Source organism: Buteo buteo, chromosome Z (genome assembly GCF_964188355.1).
Source record: "Buteo buteo chromosome Z, bButBut1.hap1.1, whole genome shotgun sequence".
In the NCBI taxonomy this organism is placed as follows: Eukaryota; Metazoa; Chordata; class Aves; order Accipitriformes; family Accipitridae; genus Buteo; species Buteo buteo.
Window position 1 is genome coordinate 48,939,498 of NC_134204.1, and position 15,618 is coordinate 48,955,115.

The following is a 15,618-nucleotide window of genomic DNA, read 5'->3' on the forward strand; positions in this document are numbered from 1 at the left end:
TCAAGTTATATTATTATGCAGATTATCCTAAAGGGAAAAAAAAAAAAAAAGAAAAACAATCACTAAAATAGTGACATGAACTGTTGGGTTTCTTTAGTTCAAAATATGTTTTGGTAGCTAACATTCACACTACATCTCTCTCTAAATGTCCAGAGCTCTTCTGCATACAGCTGCTGTTGTCACTGATAAGAAAATATGCCTATCCAAAGGCAATGTCAAGAGGTTGGCCATCATTAAAATGAATAAATGTTGACTTCTGTAAGATTACAGAATGCCAGAGAGCATCCCAGGAAAAAAAGGTGGGGAATTATAGGAGACAGAGAGCATGGAGTCTTTTAGCACTAAAATTCTTTTTATCACACACTCCATCGTGAAGGCCTCAGAGCAACTGGCTCATTTACAAGGAAAACACATGCTGCCTTTTCTCTGGAGATTATTTTTTTCTGGTAGATTTCAGTTAATTAGTAAACAAGCACAAGACAAAAATGAGAGGAAGAGCATCAAAAGCAGCACTTAACATTTCTTAGGCGCAGAGAACGTAACTGGGTGCAGCATCAGGTCAACATGTCAAAACAGTCTGTCCCTCTGCCAGTAGGCAGATGCATTACACAAACATTTCTGAAGTTTAATAAAAGTGGAAAGCCAGTGGGAAGTTACTGTTTTTACAAAATACAGAAAGTGAAAATAGCCAATTTGAAGTAAATATCTCACCTAAATTTACTAAAAAGTCCCCTGTGTCATTTATGGAAGTGGGCCATTAAATACTGACAGGTACTATATATGGATTTTGCAGAAAGAAGAAAGCTAAAGTACTTCTACGAAGCTGATATTTATTGCTGGTACTTATAAGCAGCATATATGACAAACACTTTTCTGTTACAGCTATTGAGGCATCACAAAATATATGTGGTGTATATAGGTTACCTGAAGTAATCACTTCAGTTAATAGTCCAAGCATTCCTTAAGAAAAATCCTGCTGAAGAACACTAGAACTGCTATTCATTACCCAGAATCAAACTGATTAGCAGAAGGCTTTGTGCCCACAGAGCTTTTAAAATCAGCCTGTAGGAAATTTTTAAATAAAATGAAGAGGGGAAGAAAGGCAACTTCCCATTTCCTTTTGATGGTGCATCAGGAGACTACACTCCCCAAGAACTGCCTAAATTCAGTGGAGGAAGAGATGAGTCTCCAAAAAGTTCATTGCAATAGGCACATATTGCAGGTGCTCTTAAGTCCTTCTGAATTCCCTGTCAGTTATTCCACGGTTCAGCCAGCTGCTGAACATGTGCTCCACTTCCAGCCACTGATAGCCTTGGCTGCTGCTGCCCACAAAGAGCAGGCTGCTGTGCTGCCATGGTCTGGGAGGAGAAGACACAGCTTCTCTGCCTGGCCCAAACTTCTGGGCTGTTGGCACAATCTGAGAAAATGGAACTGGCTGCTGTCAGGCAAACAGCCAATCCTTCACCCATGCAGAGAGACTGGCAGCAACTATCTTCCCAGTGGCCACACATTATGGGCAGATAACAGGGCCACTGAATTGGTTGAACCCTGTTTTCTTGTGGAGATGCACCCTGTCTCTCAGCCTAAAGAGATGGGATGGAAACATCATACAAGCCAGAGCTGGTCGGTAGGTCACCCATTCCGTCATGCTGCTTTACATGCAAATTTGCATAAAAAACACCAGCTGTTGCTTCATTCTGAGAGAAAATGTGAGAAGGACATCTATCATAAAACATGCAACTTTTACCTATTGGTGCAGGCGTACTCCTATCTTAACCATTAACAAAGGTACAGAAAATCCAAGGCTTCATCTCTTCTTTATCTTTTTATTCTTCAGCACTTCAGATCAACATTCCAGCAGACTGAAATGATGGAGGTTTAAACTGGTCAATCTGGTCAAGAAATATATGAGAATGGAACAACCCTACCACTTCACATGCCACTAGAAAGTAATTAAACCCTTCACTGCTTCTAGTTCAGTAAGGGCAGAGTATGGGTAGTTGTTGCTGTACTGATTCCCTGTATATATGTCAATGAGCACCCGGGCTTGAGAACACCTATATGGCCTTCCTGCATATGCTTATCATTCACTTATATTTACTATTTCCACCAAACTTTGTTTTGTTTTTTTTTCCTATTGTAATGAATATTGACTAGAAATAATCCAAAAACATGAGCAAGAATTTTATATATATCCACCATTTCCCCAGTGCATATTGTTTTATGCATGTATGCACCATGAGCGAGTGCACACTGATTTATGTTTGCAATTTGCACTAACCATAAAAGAAGGCAGTAGTTTATTTTTTTGCTTTAAAGAAAAAAACATGGTCATAAATAGAAATCTTAGAAAAGCCCTGAATACAATCCCATAAAATTAAATGCAAAAAGAAATATCCCCCACCCCCCACTCAGTTAAGCTTTTTCATAAAAAGAACGGCCAAGATAAAAATACAAGCATGTAAGGCATTTTCCAGAACTATATATTTTTAAATAGTGAGAGTTGCTGACCAAGCAAATTGCTTATTCTCTCTTTTCAAAGTGCCACTGAGAAAATTATACAAGCATATGCATTCTCACATGTGTATGTTCATGGGAACAAATGCCAAAGTAATTCATTATCTGCGATGCTGTTAAAATTAATAATGGGCTTTAGAAATTCCATGATACTGTGAAGGCTACCAAGTGAATGTTTTACTCATGCTCAAACAAATAAACAGATCACTTATGCTCACAATAGTATTTTTTCCAGTTATGAAAACATATAATAAGCAAAAAATAGCATAAGTAGTAACCTAGGTAAATTTCCTTTAATATTTATAGCCTAATTTCCCAGTAATCAAGTCTCATGTGATCACATGCTTATGTTTATGCAGCTCTAATAACTGTTGAGCTTGTTCGCTAGCATCAGCAAACTTTCCAGGGGAGAGGAAGGGCAGTTGGTCCACAAGGTTCATAAAATGTCTGTGAAAACAGGTAATTGGACAGAGAAGGGAGGGAGCAGCTAAGGGAAAGGCTGTAACCTAAGCAAATGCATTAGATGCCAGGATATCTACATGGGAGACAGTGCAGTCTTGTAATTGCCACAGTTTTAAGAAAAGTTTCAGTCAGCAACTAAGTAATGGCAGGTACCAAATGAAAGCAAATGTGAAACAGAAGTCTGCAAGAAAAAGAGTTTATTCATTCTGGTTTTCATAGAATTATTTGGGGATTTTTATTTTTATTTTAATATTTCAGATGACAGTCTTCTTCACATAAGACCTTTCGTTTCCCTAAAACTATAACTTCTTGCAAAAGATTTTTAGACACAAGCAGTGCCCAAATCACTAAGTTTTGTTCAGTGATAATAATGTACATAATCTGAATTTATGCTTCTGTGACTGGAGGCAAATCTGCCTCTCTTTACAGAGGCCTATCAGATTATCTGTGGACCTAAATGTGATCAACTTGAGCCTAAAGATTTGCTGCTGATTGCCTTGATCATCTGTCTTGTACAGTGGGAAATCAGGACATTTCATCATGTTCATCTTGGTTTGCTATAGCAACAAAGGAAACCAGCCTTGTATTAGATTAACAGTAAGATGCAACTGACTATGGTCTACGTTTTTTTCTAATGAAAGGTTGTTTAATATTGAAAGGGCAGGGGGCACCAGTTCAATCCCTAATGAAAAATAATTTCTTCCTTCAATATAAAGCCAGGCAATTTCCCTCTAAATCTTAATGCTTGCCTCAACCATTTTATTTCACATAGGAGAAAGCAGTCTGCCCCTTACTAGATTTCAGACCAGACTGTTCACTATGTGAAGAAATCTAGAGGTCAAAAAGGATACCAGGAATTACAGCATACGACAGCACTCTCGTTGTTAAAAAGGCAAGCATTGCACTGTATAGCAGTGTAGTAAACACAGCAAAGATGTGGGATGTCACTATTCAAGATGACAGCTTTTCATCTGTGCTCTATGTTTTGCTGTCAATTTCCCTGATTTATGGAAGAAAGACAAGCATGAGTCTCTTGATAATGTTTATTGATTATTTGTGCCCTTCCAAAGATCAGTTCCTTGTACCATTTAGCTGAGAAGAAGAGAATGCAAGAAGATATATACTACTGCTTAATAACCGTGAAAGAATCTAATGGAAAGCCAGTAGCTAAACCATTAGTAAAAGATCTGAAGATTGTTACTATTTGAATATAGTATGTGGTGCAGATTTCTTGTTTCAATAACTGATATGCTGTAATAAAGAAGACAAAGTACTTTGAGTTTGATTTATCTACCAGAGATCTGCTGCATTTACAAAAGCCTAGGGATTATTTTTTAATGTAACTGCTGTCCTAACTAATTTTAAATCCCTCAAGTGAAATTCAGCCAATATGCAGTCAATGAGAGCTCTATTGTTCATTTCTATAGCACTAAAATTTTGTCTCTAATTACTATCTATAAAATTGTTATTATTATTTATTTTAAATTTCGAAAAGCCAGAATGTTCAATGTCCCAAATCAAGCAAAGGTGAGGTCTACCTCACTAATTCGTCCATCTTGCATTAAATTAATTCAAGTCAGAAGTAAAAAGGCAGAAACACTTTTTACTTCCTTGGTTTGAATTTTCAGATATCAGCAAATGTTTGTGAAGTAGAAAGTATCTTCTCAGAATGACTGTGCAGAAACTTTCACTAAACCTATTCTATGTGGTCCCTTTTGTGAACTGATGAAATCGAAAGGACCACTTAAAATTTCTTTTCCATTTTATGTAGATATTGAAAGTGCTTCTGCAACATCTTAATATACCATATTGGAAGTGCAAAACATAGATTGGAAAGACAGAGAACTAATACAAAAACTTCACTTTTTTGTGTCAGCCGCACATCTCTCATCCTTGAGTACCAAAATGTTCTATTATCCCTGTGTCTGCCTCTTCTCGCAAAAGAATCTGTAATCCCACAGCACAAGTTCAAACATACAAACTAAAATGCACTCTGATAGCAACAAAATAAAGGTATAACATGAGCCAAAACCTCTCCACTAAGACCCTCACTCTGAAACACAGCAGGTACCAGAAATCTTATGCCATCATTTGAATACATAAAAAAATAATAAGAGCTTAAATAGAAGGTGGTGACTCACGTCCTACCTCAATATGCATCAGCTACCGAGCTACATATGTGTAGAAGTCTAGTGAGGAATGGTAATGAATAAATTAGTAAAATTTCAGAATCAGAAGTGTGATTAGTGAGTAAGATTCAACTCTAACCTCATAAGCAATGTATATTATTCTGACTGAAGTTACAGAAGAGATGCCAGTGCTACAATAACAGCTAAGGCTATTTCACAGCTGGCTCACCTTCCTTCAACATCACTGGGCAGCAGTGTCTACATGAGGAGTATTGTCCCTTAAAAACATTCTGTTGGGTGCATAAACATAAACCAAACACAACTATTCAAAGAAAGGGGATTTTATGCAAATCCAGCATGAACACTTTTACTCCTATGTGGAAGAGACAAGTGTTGACTCTTCGTTTTCTACAGTTTGTGCAATTATCCAGTTTGAATGCATAAATATATGAATTAATGTATGGAATTTTATTTATAATGTTTTTCCTTTATATCACAAAAGTATAGGCTTATGGGTTGCACTGTGAACAACACCAATATAATAATTATCTGTATTGGGGATTTTTTTTCTGACCAAATAATCTTTCAGGGTTTTCAGTAGTACACAGGGAATCTATTGACATACTGTCATCCAGTGTTTTATATAACATTACATAGACTAAAAACATTGTAATACATTGGAAAGAGTAATTCTAAATGGCAGAACTTTTGGACTCTCTGGCTAGGTTTTGGCATCTCTCAGATCTTTATCAGACATATATATACATATATAAACCTTGTCTTCTCTTCAGTCTTTTGAATGGAATGCACAGGTGGGGATTTTATTGACAAAGCTTTGTAATAATTGTCTCTCTACCCATGAATGTGTATATAAGTATCAGCATTTTTCCACTATGTGGCAATTACCACCATGGCTAGTGTTACACTCTTCCATTCGGACCATTTCCTAAAGCTTTATCAAACATTAAGACTTATCTGAGATTTAGTGTTCTTTCCATCCCTACCCAGCTGGGCACATACCTGAACCCTTTCACCATAATAGCCAATGATACATCTGTATTTATAATGTATGCATTGCCTACTGGCAGAAAGTGTGGTAAAAATGTTTTGTAAAATCAGAAAAACAGAAGTCAGCTTTCTGCTTATCCATCAGATAGTACAGTCTTCCCAGCAGCATTTGCCTTGAACATGACTACTTAGGGAAATTTGCTAAGAAAACAGATGTTCCACTGTAAGTGGAATCTTCTCTGAATTAGTATCTTGGTCCTAAAGTTGTTGTCAGGCAGGAAAAAGGGTTGATAAAATGCTTCAAATCACCTTATTAATTCACTTCTGTGTTACTAGCCATCACTGTTATTATTTATTTTTACAGCTCCCAAACATATGCTATGTGTTTCAGAGCTCATATTTCACAAATATATCGTAATTAACTGGGTAGCATAGGGATTTGCAAACTTTTTTTATACTGTAGACCACAATCTGAGACAAGATTTCTTCCTAGAACCCTTCCTCTGCCATTCATGACATTAATGTATTGTACTAATGGTCCCTGTGATCATTACAGAAATTGCTTACAAAGAGAAAATAATAAGGAAAGCATTTAATGGATGTTTTCTGCCTTTTTAAAATGCAGTCTCTCTGGTAAAAGTAAAACAATACAAAAGACATTATCAACTAGCTTACCACAGACCGCCAACAAACTTTTCCCACAGCACAATATAAAAGCTTATAGCCTATTAACTATGTTGCATCATGTTCTCTACTGTGAGTAAGATTAGAATTCACATTAGCTTTTTACCAAACACCTACCATAACCTTCTGTCGGTAGCAGGGAAAGATTTGCAGAAAAAGTGAAAGTAGCATTAGGCCATGTACTAACTATATTTTTCAAGCCTGTATTGCTGTTGTATTTACTATGGCTGGCCAATCAAATGAGACATGGCAGTTCAAATTATTTGTTTCTTTTGTCTTACACTCTTTACTTTTTCACCAATGTCTGAGACACTTATCTCAAAATTTCAAAAACTTATGTGTTTTAGAAGAATATTTGAAATATTTCAGCTTAATAATTCACATAACTAGGTTTGGGCATTAACAGCTGTCGTGGTTTCAGCCCAGCCGGTAACAAAGGACCACGCAGCCGCTCGCTCATTCCTCCCGCCCCCCTCCGGTGGGATGGGGAGGAGACGAAGGAGAAAAAAAGAAAAAAAAACCTGGAACCTCAAGGGTTGAGATAAAGCCAGTTTACTGGGACAACACAAAAAAAAAGGTTACAACAACAACAACAGTACTAATGAAAGAATATACAAAAAGAGTGATGCACAGTGCAACTGCTCACCACCCGGAACCCGACACTCCGCCACTTTCCCCACCGAAAGTTGAAAGAACTCCCCCCAGCCCGCTCCCCATTTATATACTGAGCATGATGGCACATGGTATGGAATAGCTCCTTGGCTAGGTCAGGTCAGCTGCCCTGGCTATGCCCCCCATCTCCCAGGTTCCTGTAAAAATTAACTCTATCCCAGCTGAACCCAGGACAACAGCTCTGAAAGATAATGTTCAGGAGAAGAAAAATATTACAAGAAGAAATATTAGGACTACTTGGATAACAGAACTTTATTCTATATGAGATCTGAATCTTTCATGACATCAGGCAAGCTCATGAGCAAGCTGATGTGCTGACATTGTCAAGGTATTTGCCATCAATGCCAAACTGTAAGTGATGCATTAAAATTGACCATATTCTTAAAATCTTTGCAAGCCTATTGACCTTCTTCCATTTAAGTCAGAATCTTAACTTTCTGTATCTTTAACTATATAAAGACAAAACTTTTTTCTGACAATCAAAATAGATGTTAAAGTGACAGCTGTTATCAAAAAGTTAGGGCATTAGTTTATTATAGCTCCCCTAAACAAAGGCAGACACATGTATAAATCCCAAGCTCATGGCATTAAAATGAAAAAAAGGAGTTATTTACATCATCTTTCACTATTTTTGCACCTTTGCCAAAATATTGTAAGCATCCATGATCCTGCAGTTTCCTCTTCTAGCTTTGGGAAAACAACATGGTACAGATATTCTTCACTCTATTTAAAATTTATGCCCACACACACATGTGCATACATAGGTACCACAGACTACAGGAAAACCTTTTCTTCTACAATCTTCAGTTAAAAGAAGTGCTTGAATACCTGTGTGCAATTTACCTCGACAATTTATTCTCACCAGGGGTAGGGGAAGGGAAAAGAAAAGGGAAAGTGGAAGTGGGAGGGGAAGGAAAAGGGCATGGCAAGGAAAAAATATGCTACTTACATAGTTATTCCTGACAAAGCAAAACTAACATGACTTGGTATTTACAGATAAAACAAATCTGAAAAACTGAACAGTGCCAACGCATCACTTGTGCTATAATGGTGTTACACTTCTCTGTGTACTTTTGGTATTTTTTTTTAATTGATACTGAGCAGTGAGTTACTTTTTTCAAGTAGACTCGACAATCTGTTTCACAAAACTCTTCAAGCATTGTAGAACAGAAGGGCCTAGGTGCTATTGCAAGATATCTATATGATTACAAATGAAGAGTATTTAGCATCAATTATGTCCTTCATGCCAGTTCTCAAATGGTAAAAAGAGTGGTTCTACAATCCTGTCCTCTTCACCGGTATTTACTTGGACTTTGTATAACCTTGAGCAAGTCATCTTTTGGCAAATAAATCTGTTAAGGCACAAAGGTTGGAGGACAGTGTGAGAAAATTATGGAGAATACTTTTACTCCTGGCTAGATGTACCCTGAATTATGGGTAATAGAGAGCTAAGAAGAGAAGCTTTTACAGAAATGCTGAAGATGATTGGAAACCTGAGTGTGTTGCTGCACCTGTTCCAGTAGCAGTTCAATTGACTGAAAGCTTCAAGGATATGCCTTGTGGTTGAATATAGCATAAAGAACACAGATGCAAGTGCATGAGAAAGTAAGAACTGAACACACAAAATAAAGAGAACATGAAACTTGATTCTGAGACATCATAGTCTCTCCAGCATGAAAACTTCATTGTTGTGAGACCCATCCCTTCCTTGTGCATGTGCCAACAGCCCGACAATAGGTTAATAGGAAAACATAAATAAATCATTGGGATATGTGAGGAGCTGTAACTCCAGGATTAGCATTTACATCTTAATTGAAAATCAAGCAGTTTTACATTTTGAGATGAAATTAGGCATTTTTTTTATTTGTGGGGTGTTTTTTGCATTTGAACTACATTGTATACTATTAAATGAGAAGTAGCTTACTTCAGAAATGTGATTTTAAGTCTTTCCTAAAGTTCACTCCATAAAGGCAAGAGATAGAGTGCAAACCTGAGTGAAGCTTAATAAAATTTTGTTATAATTAATTGGTGCTTATTTAATAATTAAAGTAGTGCTTACTTCTTTGAAATGAGCATTTTTTCCTCATGAGAATTCCAGCCAGCTCAAACAGCATCAATCTTATTTCTCAGCTCATGCAAGCTGAACAAGTTTTGTGAGCCTTTTTGCGTTACATAATAAAACATGACAGTGTGGTATGAGTGACATAACCTAATGTGACTCATTATATAACTGCTGGAATATTAGCAGCAATAACCATTTTGAGAACTATGATATTCTTAGTGACAGACTTATAAAATCTATGTAAGATCAATTTTTTCAAGGTAATATTGGAATTCAGGTAAATTGGAATTTCAAGGTAAAATTTTTGGAAAAAAATTGTTTGCCTTTATGATCATGCACATTTTCTTCTAAGCATAACTAGAACTAGACAGCAATTAGTAATTGAGCATATAGCCATTAAAATGTTGCAGGAACGCCATAAAGGCAATGGCAATACCACTGACCTTAGAGGTGAGCAAAGAAGTAGCAGCTAATGGGATGTGCTATACTGGAAGCAAGAAATAGCTTTCAACAGACCTGTTCTGATTTTGCCTCAGACGGAGAAAGGTCAGCATACTAGCTGATAGTCATTGACAGATAGTTATTTAGGTTCAGGATAATAGCTTTGAAAGTAAAATCACAAAGCTCTTTTGGATGATTGCTTAGAACCTCGGCAGATAAATTGAAAATGCTCTTAGCTTGCATTTGTTGGCATTTTTATGAAGTCATTTTGTCATTTTCCTTTATGGTGACTTGAATGTTGTTAGCCATTATTCACTAAGATCTTATTTTGAAGAGCATAAAATCTAAACCACATTAAAAAGCTAACATACAAAGCTAAGGAATGTTCTGGTTAACTAAAAAGTAACTCTTGCAAATTTTACTGCTCACTTATTTGTTCAGTTTGTTTCAAAACAGTTACTTGTCGTATCCTTTTAGAAAGAAAGATTATTGAGAAATTATGAAGAGAAACTTTGAAATTATACAAGATGCAGCTTAATAAAACTGTGTCAGTTTTTAAGTGGTCAGATCTTGAAAAATAAGAAAATAAGTTATACTTTATTGCAGCCTTCACTGCCAGAGGGTATAGGCACAGACAGCTTACCAGTGGAGGAGCACCACTACTCCAGTTCCCTCCAGTTTCCTCCAGTGTCCTGCTGGCTGAAAAGTAGTACCTCGATAGAGTTGTTTGGCTAAGGAGAAGGATGAAAACTATAATAGAAGCATGAGATAGAGCTCTGAAGGACAGAGAGTAGGGCCTAAAATTTAATTCCTAAAGGAAGGTTTGAATATCAGTATTTGCTAGTACTATATATAAGCCAAAAGACATTCTGAAGAGTTTGTGAGATCAGTATCTTCCCAACTTCACTGTTTGACTGATAATGAGAAACATATTGTGAAACTAAGTGAAAAAATAGAGCGTAAATTAAAAACCCATTAGAGCCCTGTAATTTCATTAAGTTTTAGAGAGCTGCTACTTCATTTCTATATTTAATAACACTAATAGCTCCATGAGATTGCAAGTGTTTAATAAGCCTTTGAATTTGGGAGAGGGTAAAAGACTCCCAAACATCCCTAACTGTTTCTAGTTGTTAGTTACCACCACCAAAAGAGTTTCTTATTTACAACGTAATTTTTTCCAGCTTTAGCTATTAGTCATTGTATCTTATCATGCCTCTGACTGCAAGATTAAAAGCAGTCTACTATCAGAAATCTTCTCCCTGATTAGGTACTCAGGGATCATGATCAGGCCATGCAATCTTCCCTCAGATACCAGAACAGATTAAATTTCTTGAGTTGCTCACTATGAGACCAAACTTTCCTGCTGTGTTAGAGGGGTTTTACTTGGTCCTCTCTCAATTCTTTCTGCATGATCAGCACTCTTAAAATTAGGAGCACATTATGCTGGATGTACTGTTTCAATCTTGCTATAGCCACGCATATAGTCAAGTGTAGTTAAATCAGCGAAATACAGGGAAACAGTGAGGAGACTTGGGTAGGAGGGACAACACATGATATGGCATTGTACAGGATGCAGTTCAGCATCCAACTTTCAATTTGCAAAATGATCTGCAATAAACTCTTTTGCAGTGGCAATTATTCTTCCCTACTTGTACTTGTTGTTTTCCTGTTTAAGTGTTACTCTAGTCCATGGTAGCATCAGCCACCATTTTGCTCTCCCAGGTTATACTGAATTAGTTTCCAAACCAAGACACTAGATCTCTTTTGTGTATCTGCTTTTCAGAATATTATCTCCTGTATTATAAGTGCAATCTCCACTTTTTATTCCTAGCTATACACTGCTGTTCAACCCAAAAAGCTGTGTGTTATTTACTTGCATTTATCTTTAAACACTTTATCAAATTTGGAATAATTTACACATTTGATTAAAAGCATGTTTCTATTTTGATCCATATAATTGGTAACAAAAAAAAAACAAAAAACAATAACATTAGGCCATTCCCTTTGGTATCTCACTAGAAACATCTCCTTTGAATAATAATTCCCCATATGCTTTTACTTTTGGAAGTCTCCCAGCAGGTTTTAATCATTTAGCTTTTTTTAATTTGTTTTGTAGTCCTAAGGAAGCTCTATAAGGGCCTTTCCTCTTAGCTGAAATTATTAATTCTTGACTCAATCATTCATGTTTAGCTTGACTTGGCACATATAAGGTAGTAGATGCAATATATGTAATCTTCAGCCATGAATTTCTGACCTTACTATATAACATTAAGATTGAGCATAAGTATGATACAAAGTCACCACAATAAATTTGGATGAAATCAAGGTAATTGATAGGGTCTAAAGATGTTTTGAAAACTGGGAATTGTCATAGAACAAATGTGTTACAAGGGAATGCTTCAGGGATTGGTGATCAGGAAGAAAAGTCATAAAGAACTTAGCAGATGTTGGAAAGATTTATTGGTAGCAAAGAGAACAATCCACATCATTTAGTAAGTAAGTTAATAATACTTTAACATAACCATGTCTAATAGAACATAAGCTACCCTACATAAGATAAGGGTCCCATTAAGCCATGGTGTTGAACATGATCAAGTCAACAATGGAAATATGTACTCAAAAATATTTGCATGATCTTTGGTGTATAAGTAAAAGACAACGGAGAAGAAGTAATTGTACCACATGATATATATGGCAAATACATACTGCCAACATACTGACCAGTGTACTCACTAGAACTGGAAAAATATTGCAGAAGCAGATACAGTTCAAGAACAGAGTTGAAAAATGGTAGAGAACCCAAAGAAGAGTCACAAGAATGATTCACAGCCTGGGAAATACACCTTGCCAACAGAGCCACCTAGCTCACTTTACATAGTTTAACAAGCAAGTACAGAAGTGGTGCAAGCACAAATGAAAAAGTATCCCTAGGAATGATGTTAATTCAACAGAAGATTTCAGAATAGAAGAAAAAGTTTTAACATCCTTTAACAAATGAAAGTTGAAGCTGAACAAATGTGCACCTGTCAGAGGTGCACATTTTTTAACATTAAGGTCTTGATTAAATCTTGGGAATGTTAACAAGATTATTTCTCTGTAAAGAATCATTCATGAGTGGAATATTTGATAGGAAGTCCAGGATCAATGGAGGAAGCACAGTATTTCAAAAGCCTCTTGAAAGCTGTAAAAGTGCAGACTCAATATGAGTCATAAAAATTAAAATATTTAGAGATGTCTTCCTGAGCTTCATCCAGTTTTCAGACAGAAAAAGTCCTCCCTTAGATATACTACATAGAACCTATGCTAAAAAGAAAACTAATGTTAGAAAATGTACAACAAAGATATAAGGGATTTATGACATTCTTTAAGAATGCCCTAAAGACAAGCATCTAAACAAACCTATCAGACAATTCCTGAGTTCATGCAGCAACCTTTCCTGCATTGTTGATTATACCTGTTCATCTTTGGCTCACGTTTCTTTAGCATTATTACAGCTGAAAATAAAATACTAAAAAGAAAGAAGCTCTAGATAGAGGTAACAGTTTGTCTTCTGCCTTACATATCTAAAAAATATGGGAAAAATTCTGATTCCCAGCCCTTAGAATAATTTACCAAAGTTCATAGTAGTTTCTTTTCCCTTACAGGTCTTAAATCAAGACAGAAGATTTTTATAGTAGAAACATTGCAGTTCAATCAGTGCTACTGGCCATAAACCCAGAAATAATTTGTTCTTTTGAAGGTCAGACTGGATGAATGGAGCATTCACATCAGTTTTTAAATCTAACTCCTATCCTAAACACAGCACACACTTCCTTTTCACAATGATACCATCTTCTACAAATAGCCAAAATGCAACTACTATAGTGAAAATATCTACTACTGAATGATATTTTTAATAACCCTAGTTTAAAGAAATGTGTTTATTTCAAGACACATGGCATTCAATAACTCCTCCCTCCTCAGCCATACATTCCAGGATCATCTGCTTACTGTGGAACTATCCCCATGCACTCACATGATGAAAAGAAGGCCATAAATCTGTATCCATTACACATCTGCATATGCGCTTGATCATCTGCTTACTGTGGAACTACCCTCGTGCACTCACATGACGAAAAGAAGGCCCTAAATCTGTATCCATTATATATCTGCATATGTGCTTGATGCAGTTCATTGAGCAGCCAGACTGTTGATAATAACTGAAAATAAGACTTTGTGCAAATCTTCACATGGTCATGGTCAGATTTTGTAGGGCTGGATACTTTTTTAACAGTTATCTCCATGTGAAACCAAATTTTTATTAAAAGTCTTTGAATAGAAACAAACTGCCTAGTATTCAGTTGCAGAAAAGTGCTAGCACCTACAGCTATTCCATAAACCCCTATACAGCTATCTTCTATAGAAACATTTTGGAAATCATCCAGATATTTTATTGAATATTCAGTAAATAAAAGCAGAGGACACAATTTATATATCATCAGATCTGTGGTAATTCGATTATCTCTTCATTTTCACAGACTGTGAGCAAGATGTTACGCTTTGATCTAAATCACTGAGCTAAACTGGAAAAATACATGTGTGACATCATTCTAATTAAAGATATCCCAGTACATTTTAGCAGTCAGTAGACACATTGACAAGCCCTAAATTTATCCTCCTTAAATATCTTTTTAAATTTAACTGATTTGCTTAACCTAAAGGTTTTGTCATGCAAGTTTTTAAATAGGGAAAATACATCCTATACAGCCAAATAGTTGGCAAGAACAGATCCAGTGTTGGGTTATTCTTCAAGTTCATTGAAATCGCTTTTTAAATTCTGCTGTAATAACCAGGTGTAGTTCATAAGTGTAGAATTAGATATTAGGAATTTTTATGATTTTTTTTTTTTTAATTCTGTGGGTGAAAATAGGCATTATACAATGTTCAGATGCAAGTCAACTGTTTTATGTGAAGTTGTGGCTGTGTATCAATTCATAGTAATATGAAGCTGAAACTGCCAACAACATGAAAGTACAAGAATTGCTGTGCCAATGGCAAGTCACATGATGACTCTAGTACACCAAACGGAGAAACTCTTTGCAAGTCTCCAACACTGCAGCTGAACAGGAGCAAAATTGGTACAGGTCATTAGGGAAAGAGTGCAAAAGAAAAGTTTAAGTTGACCACATTCTTCAAATGCCCACATGTCTTTCCACCAGTAGAGTGAAGCCCTGCTGCTATTTTGTAAACCTAATTGACTAATATTTATTTAATATAAAAGTCAGTGAATATTACTGATTTTTCATTTTAAAAAAAAACTCAATTAGTAGGCATGCTCTTTGTATTCAAGGAGCTGTATAGCTCACCATCTCCTATTTGTCGCATAAATTATTCAGTGGATACCAGGAAAATTTTTAAAGTGATTTATTTATGGAAGTACTTCTTTGGTATTCAGCGAACTCTCCATCTCTTGCTTGTTTGTAATGTCTAAACTGGAAAGTGTTCAATATCTGGGAAAAAAACTGCTGCCTTGTTTTAGACCATGTTTCATCCAGATTTTCTGACGACCACAGTTCCCATGGACTCAAATTTCAACCCAAGCATAAGCAGTATCTGTGACAGTATGGCAGAAGTCACCTTTTTTTTAAAGGCTATAATTCTGAA

At 36.1% G+C, this 15,618-nt stretch overlaps 1 long non-coding RNA gene across 1 annotated transcript in view; it reads right to left on the reverse strand.

The window, feature by feature from the left end:
• The window catches only part of LOC142027289 (uncharacterized), a 72,807-nt gene that overhangs the window by 19,208 nt on the left and 37,981 nt on the right, over positions 1 to 15,618 (reverse strand). The window contains exon 3 of the long non-coding RNA XR_012649075.1: positions 1,748 to 1,862. This is a non-coding gene — a long non-coding RNA (uncharacterized LOC142027289). The remainder of the gene's footprint in view (positions 1 to 1,747; positions 1,863 to 15,618) is intronic.